Source organism: Ctenopharyngodon idella, chromosome 23 (genome assembly GCF_019924925.1).
Source record: "Ctenopharyngodon idella isolate HZGC_01 chromosome 23, HZGC01, whole genome shotgun sequence".
Classification (NCBI taxonomy): Eukaryota; Metazoa; Chordata; class Actinopteri; order Cypriniformes; family Xenocyprididae; genus Ctenopharyngodon; species Ctenopharyngodon idella.
The window spans coordinates 10,390,055-10,406,485 of NC_067242.1; the positions used below are offsets into that span (position 1 = coordinate 10,390,055).

Sequence of the window (16,431 nt, forward strand, 5' to 3'; positions counted from 1 at the left end):
TTACACGGCCAAATCAAAGCGGTCAGAGATCTGCCCATGCGATAACCTCCAGCCTCTTTGTGCTCTAAGGTTAGTCCCGTTATGTATCCGGCTGCCACGCGCAGCCACCGCAAGAAGATATCTCACTCAGAGCTGAATGGACCCGGGGTTTCTAAAGAGTCACTGATACATCCCTGTGATAGTGGGGTCTACTATGTGTCGGTGGCCTTTAGCTGAGAGAGATGGAGAGATAGACGACACTGGTCTCCATTTCTCTTTTCTCAGGACCGTACAAAGAGCAGAGAGCTTTGGGCCTGAGCGCTTTTAGCAGTCTGGTATTAGAAACACATAATGGAATACCTGTGGTGGATGTGGGCCGTGATGTCGCTTCCTGTCTCTCTGAGTCCACAGTGATTTCAGACATCTAAAGACGGCCGTATAATCAATTCTGCTATAGACTGAATTTCAAAAAGTGTGTTAAATGCACGTTTGTATTACCAAAGCACTCATTATTTACTATGGATCCAATCTGATTTTGTCCTATAGAAAAGAAACAAGCATTGACAACAAACTAGACATCTCTGAGGAAGAAAATATAAGTGATATAAAACTCGACTGCCAGGTCACTGCAATGTGATTGCTAAGGTGTATAGATAGATAGATAGATAGATAAATGATGAACTTTAATATTTCAGTTTAACACAAGGGACAACAAAGGATGTTGATCTATGAGCATATCCTACTTGCAGAGTAGGACATGCTAAATGATATGTACATTGAAACACTTTGCAAGGATTTTATGATGCTTTAATACTGACTTTTTGTCCCCAGAATTGATCCAAGCTTGTCCTGGTGGGTGAACAGCTCCTCTAGGTGGATGAGCCGAACTGCCCAATCTCTCCTGGCACTTTGTGATTTATGACCTTTTTGGTGACAAATCGCCTCAGTTACACAGCATCGGAATAGCAGCGCGTAGAGTCGGCCTACCTTAAATCAATGGCCCATTGTTTCTCCTCCGTGGACTCTCTGCGGCTGCCGAACAGGGACAAAGCCACCCAGATCTGCTGGAGAACAACAGCGCTTTTAGAGAGCTCAGAAAATGGTGAACTTCACATGTACGTACACTGCTGTGACAAAATAACTTTGACCCTGACTTGAAAATGAGACATGCTCATTTTTCACCATGATTCATTCAACTATGCTTGATGATTTGACAAGTCTTCAGTATGAAAATATGAAAGTTTAGAACACGGGAATTATTTAAAGGGTCTAAATCTGCCACATTAACCAGTAGGGGGCATCTGTAATGCAACCAACCACATTTTGCTTTCTGCATATAACATTTAAGGGAAGGTACTGTACATCTAAAATCAATGACACTACAACAACAAACCAGCATGCAGAAAAGTGAAAATAAAATAAATACATAAAAAAACAAAGTAGGTCATAAAAGGGATAGTTAATTCTGTCATCATTTAGGGTGAATTCAGGTAAATTGGGATATTTTGTCCCAGTCATCTCAATGACAAAAAGTGTCCCAATTTACCTAAATTCACCCCTCACTCTCATGTCGTTGCAAAACTGTATGACTTTGTTTGTGCGGAACACAAATAAAGAAATTATGAAGAATGTTGGTAACCAAACAGTTTCAGGGTCCCATTGACTTCCATTGTGTGGTCAAAAAATATAATGGAAGTCAATGGGAAACTTTAGTTTAGTTACCATCATTCTTCAAAATATCTTTGTGTTCCATAGAAGAAAAAAGTCATACAGGTTTGGAACAACATGAAGGTAAGTAAATGATAACAGAATATTAATTTTTGGGTGGACTTTCCCTTTAAGGTCTGTCATTCTGATTGTCTCAAGATTCAGACTCATGAAAAATGTGCCATGATAACATCACATCAGTCATCAGTCAAGACTGACCTTACAATAAACCCCTGATGACTAACTTTGTTTTCCTGCTCCTAAAGGTCATGGTTTCCTCAAACTATGTCCAGATGGATGCACTGAGAGCTATTCTATGTTGTTTTTTTATCATGTGTCCATGTCACATACAATATTTCTCTCAGGCCACTGAATCTGCCTTTTTATTTGTACAATGCTGTATGTTGATGTTGCATATTTTTCTCTTAGTAATAGCGGAGAATTCTAAAGTACAGTCTGATTGTTTGAAGATGCCCATCTGTCTGTTTTCATGTGACAAAGCGTGTGGAGAAAATAATGAGGGGCGACGAGCTACAGTGGCCATCCACCAACTAAAGGTCACGTCCGGTGGGCTACTGAGTTATTGATAATAAATAATTGATGGTTTATTGTTACTAGTATTCCACCTTTCACATGAACCACAATGTCTGGAGGTTTCAAATCTGAATCTGAGCTCCCATTATGAAAAAAGGATTAAAAAAACTGTTTTTACCTTTTCTGGAGAAAATATGTTTTCCTGTGTAAAATCAGCCATGATCCTGCAGTGTTGACGGGTGGAGCCAGGGCATTGTTATGTGGTTGCTGTGGGTGGAGCCAGGGCAGTTCTATGTGGTTGCTGTGGGTGGAGCCAGGGCGGTTCTATGCGGTTACTGTGGGTGGAGCCAAGGTGGTTCTATGCGGTTACTGGGGGTGGAGCCAAGGTGGTTCTATGCTGTTACTGGGTGTGGAGCCAGGGCGGTTCTATGTGGTTGCTGTGGGTGGAGCCAAGGTGGTTCTATGCGGTTACTGTTGGTGGAGCCAGGGTGGTTCTATGGGGCTGCTGTGGGTGGAGCCAGGGTGGTTCTATGGGGCTGTTGTGGGTGGAGCCAGGGTGGTTCTATGCAGTTACTATGGGTGGAACCAGGGTGGCTTTTTGTGGTTGCTGTGGGTGGAGCCAGGGCGGTTCTATGTGGTTACTGTGGATGGAGCCAGGGCGGTTCTATGGGGCTGCTGTGGGTGGAGCCAGGGTGGCTCTATGTGGTTGCTGTGGGTGGAGCCAGGGCGGTTCTATGCGGTTACTGTGGGTGGAGCCAGGGTGGTTCTATGGGGCTGCTGTGGGTGAAGCCAGGGCGGTTCTATATGGTTTATTGTATAATTATATTTGTAATGCATGCCTGTGATTGCATATATTAAATATATTATAAATTGCTCATATATATATATATATATCATTTTTGATCAATTTAATGCATCCTTGCGGAACAAAAAAAAGCATCTTACTGACCCAAAACTTAGTAACCACCGCACTGCTAATTGATCTAATTGGTTGGCCTGAAGCTGAATGTCTTAAATTTAAGAGTCTGTTTTTAAAGATTTCCTGAACCGAGTGTCTATTCTGATCAGTGGTTACAGCCATTCAGCTGACAGTGTGAAGCACTAATGGCAGGCCTGAGAACTATCTTTTATGTCTTAATAAACCTCTCTCTATCTCTCTTTCTCCTGCCACCAATGAGAGACGATGCTTTTTCTCCTTCTGAGCAAGGGGGCTGCCCGCAGAGGATCAGCTTCCTGTCAGTGGGTCTGTCTCTTAATGAGTGGGACTTCACATAACCTTCAAACTGGGCCGTGGAGCCGCCCAATGCCTGACAGCTTGGCCCATCTCCCCTTGCACCAATAAATGTCAAGCGTTGATCTCTCTCTCCATCTCTCCCATCGCTTTGCTCGGTCTTAACGGGGGTCCCATAAATCTAACTGGCCCTTTTCTCCCAGGTCTGAGTCGGGGCCTGAAAAATGACAGTTCCGAGGCACTCATTTTTATTCTTTATTTCATTTCCTCCTGTCTATCCTCCCGACCTGTATTTAAAGCACTGATACAACGTCCACGTCGCCGTTTGCCTATAGGGCTTGGGGTGTGAAGACAATGACTTCATAACTCACCTTAGATTAACAGAGAGAACGACCGTGGAAGAGAGAGAGAGGGAGAAGTAAAGAAATTGAATAGGTTATGGGGTTATTTGAAGGGCACCGCAGTGGCTTTGTCACTCTCAATGTGATCTTTGGCATCAATTTCTTATTACAGAATACATCACTACAATCAGGAGCAGGGGGTCTGTTTGTGGTCGAGGGTTTTTACGAAGTACCGTAAAGGATTGCGGTCTGTTCCGTTTCTCTTCATTACAGACCAGGGGTGAGTTCCATGCAAAAGTGAGCATCAGTGTATCCCAGGGCAGAGCACTTAAAAGTGAGTACTATAAAGGGTGCAGGACCTGTATCTATGGCTCATACTGTATGTCTGTGGTTTGTACACATACATCACTCCAACTATGTTAAATTGTAAAGTTGCTTTACATGACAGCAGAACTCATGTTCAAAGCTGTTAAAGGATTAGTTCACTTCAGAATTAAAATTTCCTGATAATTTACTCACCCCCATGTCATCCAAGATGTTTGTGACTTTCTTTCTTCAGTCGAAAAGAAATTAAGGTTTTTGAGGAAAACATTTCAGGATTTTTCTCCATATAGTGGACTTCAATGGGGACCAACAGGTTGAAGGTCCAAACTGCAGTTTCAGTGCAGCTTCAAAGGGCTCTACACAATCCCAGACGAGGAATAAGGGTCTTTCAAAAAATAAATAAAAATTATATACTTTTTATCCACAAATGCTCATCTTGCACTGCTCTGCGATGCGCCACGCATTATGTAATCACGTTAGAAAGGTCACGCATGACGTAGGTAGAGTGAAAAACTCCATCTCATTTTGCCCTCCAAGTTCAAAATCGTCTGACATCATTGTTTTACCTTTTTTTTTTAAAGGCCGTTTGACTTAGTCTTTGCACGGTACTTCCTCCTACGTCATGCGTGACCTTTCCAACGTGATTACGTAATGCATGGCGCATCGCAGAGCAGTGCAAGATGAGCATTTGTGGTTAAAAAGTATATAATTTTTTTTTTTTTTGAAAATGGCTGATTGTTTCGCTAGACAACCCTTATTCCTTGTCTGGGATCATGTAGAGCCCTTTGAAGCTGCACTGAAAGTGCAATTTGGACCTTCAACCTGTTGGTCCCCATTGAAGTCCACTAAATAGAGAAAAATCCTGGAATGTTTTTCTCAAAATCTTAATTTCTTTTCGACTGAAGAAAGAAAGACATGAACATAACTCAAAATGCATGTCTCTTTGCATGTTTCACAACAAACATAGTGCCTATAATTTTAGTATTATATATATATATATATATATATATATATATATTATTGTATAATATAAATTGACCAAATGTGACAGTAAAGACTTTTACATTGTTACAAAAAAAATTCTATTTCAAATAAATGCTGTTCTTTTGATCTTTCTATTCATCAAATAATCCTGAAAATCCTTCAGAGTGTGTGGAGCATACTGATGCTCATATTTGAATGGAATTTTGGCCATGAACGAATTGCATTGCTTACTGTTCTTTCTTTGGAATTAGCCAAGGAATTTACTTCCTGAAGTGTCATTCAAGGCCAAACAGGCAAGTTTGGAATTCATTCTAGGTTAAAAGCATGGTAAAAGCATGGTATCGATCACTTAAAAAAAAGTCACTAGCAAAACACTCAAATATAAATACATATGTAACAATAACCACTCAATGCACACAACCACATTGGCAATAGAAGGATATCCACAATCCACTGTGATAGACGGCGAGGTAGAAGAATGATGAAGGCATGACCTGCAGAAAAAGAGAGATAAAAATGAGAAGCAGTTAGTAAAATCACTCAATCACAATTTATTTAAAAGTCAGGTACATTCTAACACAAGTTTCATGTAAAGCACATTTGAAAACAACCTGGAGTGTAATCAACCAACAGCAAAATGACTCGTCTTAAACATTTGGTGGACATCATAGGGTCGTAATGGTTATTTTTCATTAAACTAAATGGCACACCGAAGGTCCTGTCCACCCGCACAATTAGATGCTCACTTCAGACTTGTTTACTTTATTATACTGAAAACACATTTATCAGTAATTGGCTGCTGTTCTTTGTTGGGGGAGGCCAGGTTATAGATTTATCCCATAGCACTGCAAACAGTAAAGTAATTAGAGTGAGAGCTCTTTAGGACCAGAGTTGTGTTGAACAGATTCAAGTATGTGTTTAAAGCTGACTCAACTGTTGGAATGTGGTCTAGTGGCTTTGCATTCTCTAGTGACACGAGTGTTTGTAAGTACATACGTAGTAATACACAGCTGATAATACAAATGCCCAGGAGAAACCTAGTTTTAAGTGCCTTGCTCAAGGGCACAACAATGATCGTTAATGATGTGTACCCAGCATGAATTAAAGGGTTAGTTCACCCAAAAATGAAAATTCCGTCATTAATTACTCACCCTCATGTCGTTTTTCACACCTGTAAGACCTCTGTTCATCTTCAGAACACAAATTAAGATATTTTTCATAAAATCCGATGGCTCAGTGACAAGCCAGCAAGACAATTAACACTTTCATTGCCCAGAAAGCTACTAAAAACATATTTAAAACAGTTCATGTGACTATAGAGGTTCAACCTTAATGTTATGAAGTGACGAGAATACTCAAAAAAAACAAATAACAACTTTATTCAACAATATCTAGTGATGGGCGATTTCAAAAGACTGCTTCATGAAGAATCGAAGCTTTACAAATCTTTTGTTTTGAATCAGTGGTTCGGAGCGTGTATCAAACTGCCAAAGTCATGTGATTTCAGTAAACGAGGCTTCGTTACGTCATAAGTATTTCTAAATTTCAATGGTTCACCACTGGAGGGAGTGACTTTTAGCGTTGCATTGCTAAGGCAAACTACCAAAATATTTTGCACGCAAGCTCATTTGCTACTGATACAGCAGGAACCAATCAGCTGTGCCCTATAGAAAACAATGTGATTACGACCAGGGGCCCGTTCTTCGAACGTTGCTAACTCAGTTAGCTGGATTTGATTGATGACGATTTGGCATTATCTTGGATTGTTCGGGTTCTTCGACGCTCATCCTGGACTTGCTGTCATAGCAACAGGTCCTTAAGCTTAAACCTGCTCGGGAGCAGGCTTATTTCGTGTAAACAGGATTAGATTGCATCTTTTTAAGCGGAGGTGATGCTCAAAGTTTGTCCCAGCCACGGCTACTTTCCCACAAGAGTACCCTAATGAAAACCAAGGGACAATAATAATGATTTAAAAATAAATTTGCAAATAATATTATGTCATGTAGTATATCATAATATAGACACAGCCAGTTCTATGTATTGAGAGATTCATTCGTGAGGGAATAATTACCTAATAATTTTATTGGAGTCTTACACACATGATGTACAGATAGTCTTTGCATTAATTTGAACCGCGACAGCTATTATGGGAGTGGCTTGATGAAGCGCAGGAGATGCAGATAACTTGATCTTGAACCTTTAAGAAACTTTAATTAATGCTGTCAAATCTGCTTCAAAGATAAATTAGTTGCTAATTACAATATTGAAATAAAAAGTGCCTGTACAAATACTAGAAATCGTGAATATAGCCTAAATAATTGGGTAATCATGTAAGAAACAAAAAAAACAAAAAAACAGTGCACATCGTTCTTCTGTCATTTTATTCGCTTGGCTGTTTCCTTATAAATGTCTAGAAATTCGTCAAGTTTTTCGTCAGGTGTCTTTTTTAAATATATGATGTCATTATGTTGACATCTTGACTCCAGCCAATCGCTGCATTGCTGATCGTGGTTTCGAGTATCGATACATTTGCCCTTTTCAGGGAACACGAGAACGCGCAGTAATCTTAGACAACTTAATCCAGATATTTTAATCCAATCTGCATATTCATTTGAAGAACCAAATTAGCCAGAGTTCAGTTATCATGATTAGAAGATCTGGCATCTGTCAAATCATCTCAGATGTATTAAGCAAGGTACGAAGAACGGACCCCAAGTTGAGTTAAAGGACCTATTAGCCTGCGCCATCTAGAGTTTCATGACAGAACTTTGTATGTATATATATATATATATACATTCTTTTTTTTTTATTTAATTTTAAAATGTTATTAACTTCTGTTTTATATCACAGGAAAAAAGTACATTTTAAAATATATTCAAATGAAATTTTTTCATATTACACATATTTTACAGCAAAAAAAAAATTGTCTCCTTTATAAAAAAGATCTCAAAAATGTCTCAAACTGTTTAAATTTACTAAGTCTGCAATAAAAACAGGTATTTTGCAATAAAAAGAATTCAAACTTTTCTCATAAAAAAAAAAAATCAATTCAGCTGAATGCTATTCACATTTTTTAATAGCTAAGTAATTTTAGCAGAAACAAACACAAATTTGATGCTTAAATGAAACAACTGAACTCCATTAACCCTCCTGAGCTTTGAATGAGCAAACTCTGAGCAATAAAACATTCCTCTGCTTATCATTTTTCCCGCTGCGCTCATCGCAACAATCAACAGCTCACTTTAACTCATCCACCCTCTTAACATCACCGGACCTCTCAAACAGACGACACTTTTGAGTGCTATGGTTTCATCTCCATGGCGATTATCACGGCCATTACTACAATCCCGATATCGTCCTTGATCTCTGTCTCTCCTCGTCGTCATTAAGCTCGAGCGTGTTCAGAACACAGCATAACAAATGAGTCTCATCACTCGCCCTCTTCGCTCAACCAATTCTACCAAATAGTGTTTTTTTTAAACGCCCTCCGCAAGGGAATTGCAATTATTTGTCATTTTAATTCATCTGGTCAGACACTGGGAAAAGAAAAGGGACAGGAGCTTGTGTTCGACATCGTGAGCGCTAATGATTCATGGTTCTGTCTCCGGGCCCGAATTAATATTTGAATGTAATTATTACTTCCTCTGCCATTAATGCACGGGCCAAATGAAATCATGTGAGTGAGGATTTCATTAATGCACTGAGAATCTAAAAGGAAAATAATATCACAGCAAACCACCCCTGCAAATGAGTGACTGGATGCTTTAAATAGACAATATGTTGAGCATTCTAATGGAGGCTGATCTGTGCAGAACCTCATAAAGAGAAGGCAAAGCAGACATTTTCCTGATGCTTCACTCGCAGTATGAAACAGTAAGATTTAAACCAGTTTACTTGGTCTTATTGAAATATATAAATTACAACATAAACTGTTCTGTTTAAGATGTGGCCTAGTAATTAGTGCACATGCTCTGACACATATTTAGCTTTAGTACTTGGTGAAACAAGTTTTAACCTTTTTTTTTTTTTTCTAATGTTGTTACCTTACATTCTTCACACTGCTCTCCAATTTCTCCAACCCGACATTATGGAAGCCCATTTCTACCAAATATGAAAAGGAAAATAATGCTTTGGTATGAGATAATGTAAAATTGTGAAATACTAAGTCAAAATGATGCTAAAAAGTTAACATTATAACAAAAAAAATTTAATTATGAACCATTTCTTTCAAATAAGAACACAAATCATGCTTTGGTAAATCATAAAAAGTCAAAATTATAAGTCATAATTATGAGATAAAGTAAAATTCTGACATACTAAGTCAGAATTATGACAAAAAGTTAGATTGATTTTTGTCGTAACTGACTTTAGTACTCAGCATCTCATAATTTCAGCTTTTTTTCATTATTATAGTATCAAATTTCAACTTTTTATGTCATGAATATGACTTAGTATCTCAAAATTTTCACTTTTATCTCATAACTATGACTTTTTATGTCATAATTATGATTTACCGAAGCACGTGTTTTCTTATATGACGAAAATGGGTTTCCATATGATACAGTCTATATAATGAAAAATAAATAAAAAGTAAACAAACAAATACAAACTGCACAATAAAATAAAATAACATATTATACAATAAAAAAATAATTGCAGCAATATCACATGAGCAAGAACAATGGTGAATGGTCAGCATTTGTTATATGACAAACTAAAAAATCAAGTAAAGCAACAGATTAATGGTCTCCATTCAGAGTTCGCACATCCCTATCAGAGAACACGTTGGATTTTCTCCTGTGAGAAGGGGACAAGATCGGTGATGACGGGCCTAGTGAGGGGGAAGAGATGTCAGAGAGGTACTGGTGACAGGCCTAATGCTGTCAGGTAGCGCTCTCTCCCTATGTGCCCTCTGGATATGCATGCCGCTCCATGAGGCTAGTAGAATTTAATCTGTGCTGATAGTATAATGACATCTGCAGGTCTGTTTGTGCAGGAGAGATGTTTAGATGATGATATTATAAAGTGTGAGTAGCCAAAGGCTAAATTGGAGGGCAAAAGTGGTGTGGTAAAAAAGTGGGGTGATGCAAGTCACATGAAAGAACATGTCCAGCACCGAAAACAAAACTTATAGGTGTGCCTCAGCTGCAACTGCAATGTCTTGGAGTCTTACATGGGTATCAGGTCATAACTAGTCAGCTGGAAAGATTCACTCACTTCAGCCTGTTACTCTCACCATGGGGGTGCCACAAGGTTCAGTGCTTGGACCCCTGCCACATTGCCACGAAGGCATAAACTGGGAACACAGAAGTAAATTTACTAAGTAAAATTGTAAGGTTATACACATAATATGAATAAATGTTTTCAATAAATATGCAGTGTTGGACAAACTACTCAAAAAAATTAGCTCTGATTAAGCAACTTCATATTTTTTAACAAATATTATATGGTTCACTGCGCGTGCATGTGCTGTTAGTGTTTTGGTTGGAATAATTCTTTAACTGCAGTTCGAATGATTCACACTGAATCGCAAAACTTTCTGACTAATGTTCTGGCAAGGTTCTCTCAAAATTATGAACAAACGTTCTTCAAGTAGCTAATGCTAACATAATGTTTGTTCAGAGTTATCTGGTCTTTGATATTCTCAAAACATTAACACAAAGACTACAACTTTTTCTCTGAAATGTTTTAGGTGGACATTCATTTAACATTTTTTAAATGTTACTGCTTGTTTCAGATTATAAAACTCAAATGTAACGTTTCCAAAATGTTTGCAAAATGATAAAATTTAATCTTACCTTAACAACTGCATAATTAAGGGGGGATAACGTTATACGTTTTAAAAACATTACATTTTTTTGAACGTTCAGATATCATTCAGTTCATAACTTAATGATAACATAGCGACACAAAAAAAATTTGTTAGCATGGCTAGGTCGACAGAAAATATTCACGCGCGCGATTTTATTAGCTACTTAGTAGTCAGGTAAAATCTAACGCTTTAGTCCTACCGTGGTATTTAACCAGTAAAATAACTTCGCTACTGATTCTGAAATCCATGATTTAATAACTAGCGATGCTATTGACACATTCTGTAAATAAGTAAACAATCTGACAGCAGACAGAAAGGTGAGCATGTCGCAAGGTGTATTTAAGGAGACGACCTGTTTGTCCTTGAGAACCTGCACCACTCAACGTGATTTATTGTGCGATATTGTTGTGCTTTTCAATATTGTTCAAAAGCAAGGCACTGATTACCTCTCTGAGTTCCTCTGTGGTCTCCTGTCAGCCCTTCGCTCACCACCCCTGCGGGCTAAGGCCTCTTTAATTGGTTTTGAAAGGATTGTGCACCCTTTCATCAATGATATATTTCGTAATCTTGAGGGCTGGCCTGGTTAAATTCAACTAACTCTGTTCTGAGAGAGATTCAAAACGCTCCCAGTGTGGAAATTACAGTACGAAAAGAGAAACAGACAGCAAGCAGAAATATTAATTAGGCTAAATAAACTTGAGCTTCAATGAAACGTTAATTTGAGCTAAAACGCATCACAAAATCTGCTATATTATCCCTACTTTTATTTCACTTGTTTACAGGCATAGCTTTGTCTACTCCTCCTGGCACAGATCAACAGATTCTGCAATTTTATAAAAGGCTTGAGTGGGTTTCCAGTATGACATTATTTAATACTGTGTCTCTCAGTCTACAGTAATGGTTCAGTAAATGTGAAAAATCTCTGCAATATTCTGGGCTGTAATGGAGTACCTTTCTTCTTTCTGCTACTTAAACTTCTCACACCTGAGACGGACCATTTCAGTCATTCATTCAAGAGACTGTCCAATTTCTTCCATGAGCTCTCATCACTGCCGCACTGGTAGTTTAACCTCGTATTTTACCTTTGGTCACTCCCAATACTGAATATTTGAGTTACATATTTGACCTCCAGTATGTATGAGGGATGTCGCAACATTTTTATTACTAATAAAAAGGAATAACCAAAAATTATAGAGTATTAAAAAAAGGGAAATATAAAATAATAAATGTAAACAAAAAATGTATAATATTATGTTTTATAAAACTATACTGTACTACAAAACACGCACTAGCAAACAGTTCCCTCTACTGGTGACAGAACGCTATTGCAGCAGTGAGACTGAAGCCATCAGCCAGAAGGACTCCGGTGATGACTGCAAGACATGCATGATGGATGGCTGCACCCACCGTAGCATATTGCTGCCCTTAGAGAGAACAATGTCTGTGCAGAACACTGAGCCTAACACCATTGAGAACTGCTATATTTGTCTCCAAACACAGTGCTAAGGACAGCATATGAAATGTCACCCTCATCCATACTGAATGAGGAGAAACAAATAGAGGAGTCATACAATAGCAACAACTTTAGAACTATAACTCTAATTTATGAGCTAGTTCTTTGCTTCATTATTTGACCCTAAGAAATGCCTGATGAGTGCAGTTTCCTTTTCTGTATTTCCTAATGAAACAAGAAGTTGTAATGTGATATTAAAGCTTTTGCTATTGCTAGAGGATGAGACGTTCTCCTAAAACAGAGCATTTGATTGGACAATGTTTGTATACAGTCTGGGATTGGTAAGTTTTTTTTATGTTTTTGAAAGAAGTCTCTTACGCTCACCAAGGCTGCATTTATTTAATCAAAATACAATGAAAACAGTGAAATATTATTGCAATTTAACGCTGCTGTCCATAACTTTTGGCGCTCTAGCGGTTGATAAACAGAACTGCGTCCGTCTTGCGGAAGAACATTTTAGCCGGATCTACTTCTCTCTGTTTATGTCTATGAAGAGTCACGCAGGTACTCCAGTGGTACGACCCGAACCAGTCTAAAATAGTCCGAATATAAACACTTATTATAGGTGTACCGTAGTGATTCTGGATAAGACAAAAACACGGTTTGCAAAATGGATTCATGATGTACTAGCTCATTATATAATTTTTATAAATTTTGAACACAAAAAAGTTACGGACAGCAGCTTTAATATATTTCAAAATGTAATTTATTCCTGTGATGCAAGGCTGAATTTTCAGCATCATTACTCAAGTCTTCAGTGTCTTCAGTGACACATGATCCTTCATAAATCATTCTAGTAATATATAATATTATGTAATATTCTAATATCAAATTATGTTTTTTTTTTGTAACTTTACTTTAACTTTTGATCAATTTAATGCATCCTTGCTAAATTAAAGTATTAATTTCTTTCCAAAAAAAAAAAAAAAAAAATCTTACTGACATTTTATCGGTACACCCTTGCCACAAGCCATTAATAGTTTTAGTCCATATTCCCAGCAAGAGACTGTAATTTTTAAATATGTATGTTGGTTTAAAGTTTATTTTGTAAATTGAAGGGAGATTACAGATGGCCTCAAACCTAAAAATCATGACTACACTCTTAAGACATGGTTCTATATAGAGCGGTTCGGAACCTTAAAGGGTTCTGTCAGCGCTTCATATATAATCTTTAGGGGTTCCCATAATGGGATAATTTTATGGATTTAGTTTTAATGAATTTTGTTTTAATTTCTCCTTTTTGGCATAGGGGTTCTTTAAAATTGAGTCAAGAACCCCAGTGTTCTGTATAAAAAACCATTGAACCTTTATTTTTTAGAGTGTAAAAGCCACAAAAGTCCAATTTCGATATAAAAAAAAGTATGAACATGTTTCAGTGCTAGTAGACGGTACAGTTAGCAGATGAGCGTTGAGTGCACAGGAAGTCACTGGTGATTTCTTTATATCCTGGAGCTTCAGTAAGACCACTGCCTGCACACAGACAATAAACATCAGAAGCTGCTTTTGTCTATCCATTAATGCTGTTTAATTAAGTGACGCGTTATATATATATTGTATTTTGACCTACCTTCCATTAAGTTGTAGAGGTTACAATAGTTGGTGCCATGATCTGTGACAGCATACCAGGTCTCTGACACTGACATGGCCTGGAGAACAAGTTAAAACAGGTTATTTGGTTGGTCAAACATGATATTCCTACAAGTCGAATTTAGTTCCATGTCTGTATAAACACTTACAGATACATGGCAATGTGTAAAGAATCCATAGGAGACGAGTCTGAAGTTGATGTCATCAACATATCTTTTGACTGGCGTTGTGTGTTTGGCTGATATGAAGTGCACAGATGCAGACTGCAACTTCATAAGATAGAAGGAGCAAATTATTCACGTGATTTATACAGATACATATACACACTGACACTCCTTACATCTAAACACACACCTTGTAGAGACACTTCTCTCCTCCCATGGCACAGGTCGAGACTGTCCTCCACTTTTTAATCTGTGTGACCAGAGCTTCATACACACTCCTGCAAGGGAGACTGAAATACCTGGGAAGAGCCAAACACGTTTTCACACACACGCATCGCCTTCATAGCTAAAACTCTATACAAATGCTGCCACCTAGTGGAAACCGAAGCTATTACACTGCCCACTAAATTTAAAGGGTTAGTTCACCCAAAAACGAAAATTCTGTCATTAATTACTCACCCTCGTGCCGTTTTACACCCGTAAGACCTTCGTTGATCTTCGGAACACAAATTGAGATATTTTTGTTTAAATCCGATGGCTCCGTGAGGCCTAACGTTACATAGGGAGCCATAACATTTCCTCTCTCAAGATCCATAAAGGTACTAAAAACATATTTAAATCAGTTCATGTGAGTACAGTGGTTCAATAGTAATATAAAGCGATGAGAATATTTTTGAAAAAAAAAAAAAAAAAAAAAAAACGACTTATTTAGTGATGGCCGATTTCAAAACAATGCTTCCGGAAGATTCGGAGCGTTATGAATCAGCGTGTCGAATCATGATTCGGATCGCGTGTCAAACCGCCAAACTGCTGAAATCACGTGACTTTGGCGCTCCGAACTGCGGATTCGACACGCTGATTCATAACGCTCCGAAGCTTCCTGAAGCAGTGTTTTGAAATCGGCCATCACTAAATAAGTCAATATTATTATTATTATTATTTTTTTTTTTTTTTTTGGCATGAGGGTGAGTAATAAATGACAGAATTTTCATTTTTGGGTGAACTAACCCTTTAAATGTATAGTACACAAACATTAAACACTCAAATTGCTTTTCTTCCCAACTCCACATCTAATTTGAATAACTTTTTTGTATATAACTACATAATTGTACTTTCCCCCCCAAATAAAATGTCATTTAAATATCATTCATAATAAGAATAATTATATATTCAAGGGGACCTATTATGCCCCTTTTCACAAGATGTAATATAAGTCTCTGGTGTCTCCAGAATGTGTCTGTGAAGTTTCAGCTCAAAATACCCCACAGATCATTTATTATATCTTGTCAAATTTGCCCCTATTTGGGTATGAACAAAAACGCGCCGTTTTTGTGTGTGTCCCTTTAAATGCAAATGAGCTGCTGTTTTCGGTCCGCTTTCCAGAAGAGGGCGGAGTTTTAACAGTTCGCGCTTCGGTTGCTCAACAACAACAAAGCTGGAGAATCTCACGCATTGTTCAAACCGGATTCGGACACTGATGGAGAGACTCAGGAAGAAGTTACAACTTTTAGAATGCAACTGGACGTTTCTGAATGGTTAGTGGATAAATTTATGTAGTTGCGGAGTTGATTCAAGTAGCTAATCGACTAGCATGCGCCGTCATGCTAATCTTTTGTGCAAATGTTTTATCTTAAACAGCAACATTACACACTAATTAAAGTTAATAAAGTGAAATAATAATCAGGGAGAACTTTTAAATACATTAAACAATGTATAAATATTATAACAAAATATAAAAAAATATACAGAATAGATAAAAAAAAATTGACTGATTAAAAATGACTTCTATAAAACATGTTAATATAAAGTAAAACTTGATCTAAGCAATTGGAAACAAACAAAACTGTTAAAAAATTCAAGATTCAAGTTTAAAACTAATTGATAACTTTTTAAAAAAAGGTTATCTAATTGAAACCTTATAATTGTTTATTTATACAAATTATATAAACATTCTATCATTATAATATAAACAAATACATTTATATTAGTCATTTCAACTATATAACTGTTTATATGCAAATCTAACGCTAAAGATTTTGTATTCTTTAATCATTTTTTTTTTTTTTTAAATAAAAAAAGACACATAAATTACTATACTTTACCACTCGACTTTGCACTGTGCGTGTAGAGGTCCTGCGGAGCAGAATTCAGATGTTCCTAATGTCACAATACCAATAAACAGCAAGTTAGAGAAACGCATGATGATTCTGCAGTCTCGTAGCCGCAACTAGTTCAGTCAACGCAGAATGTTTTCG

General features: G+C 37.5%; 1 long non-coding RNA gene across 2 annotated transcripts; it reads right to left on the minus strand.

The window, feature by feature from the left end:
- Positions 1–13,303: 13,303 nt before the first annotated feature.
- Positions 13,304–16,431, minus strand: LOC127506124 (uncharacterized). Of its 2 annotated transcripts, XR_007927924.1 has the most exons (5): positions 16,279–16,431; positions 14,367–14,475; positions 14,162–14,281; positions 13,993–14,071; positions 13,304–13,895 (listed from the first exon to the last, which is right to left on the minus strand). It is a non-coding gene; the product is annotated as an uncharacterized LOC127506124 (long non-coding RNA). The 2 variants fall into 2 exon arrangements; XR_007927923.1 differs by lacking the exon at positions 16,279–16,431 and having other exon boundaries at positions 14,367–14,538.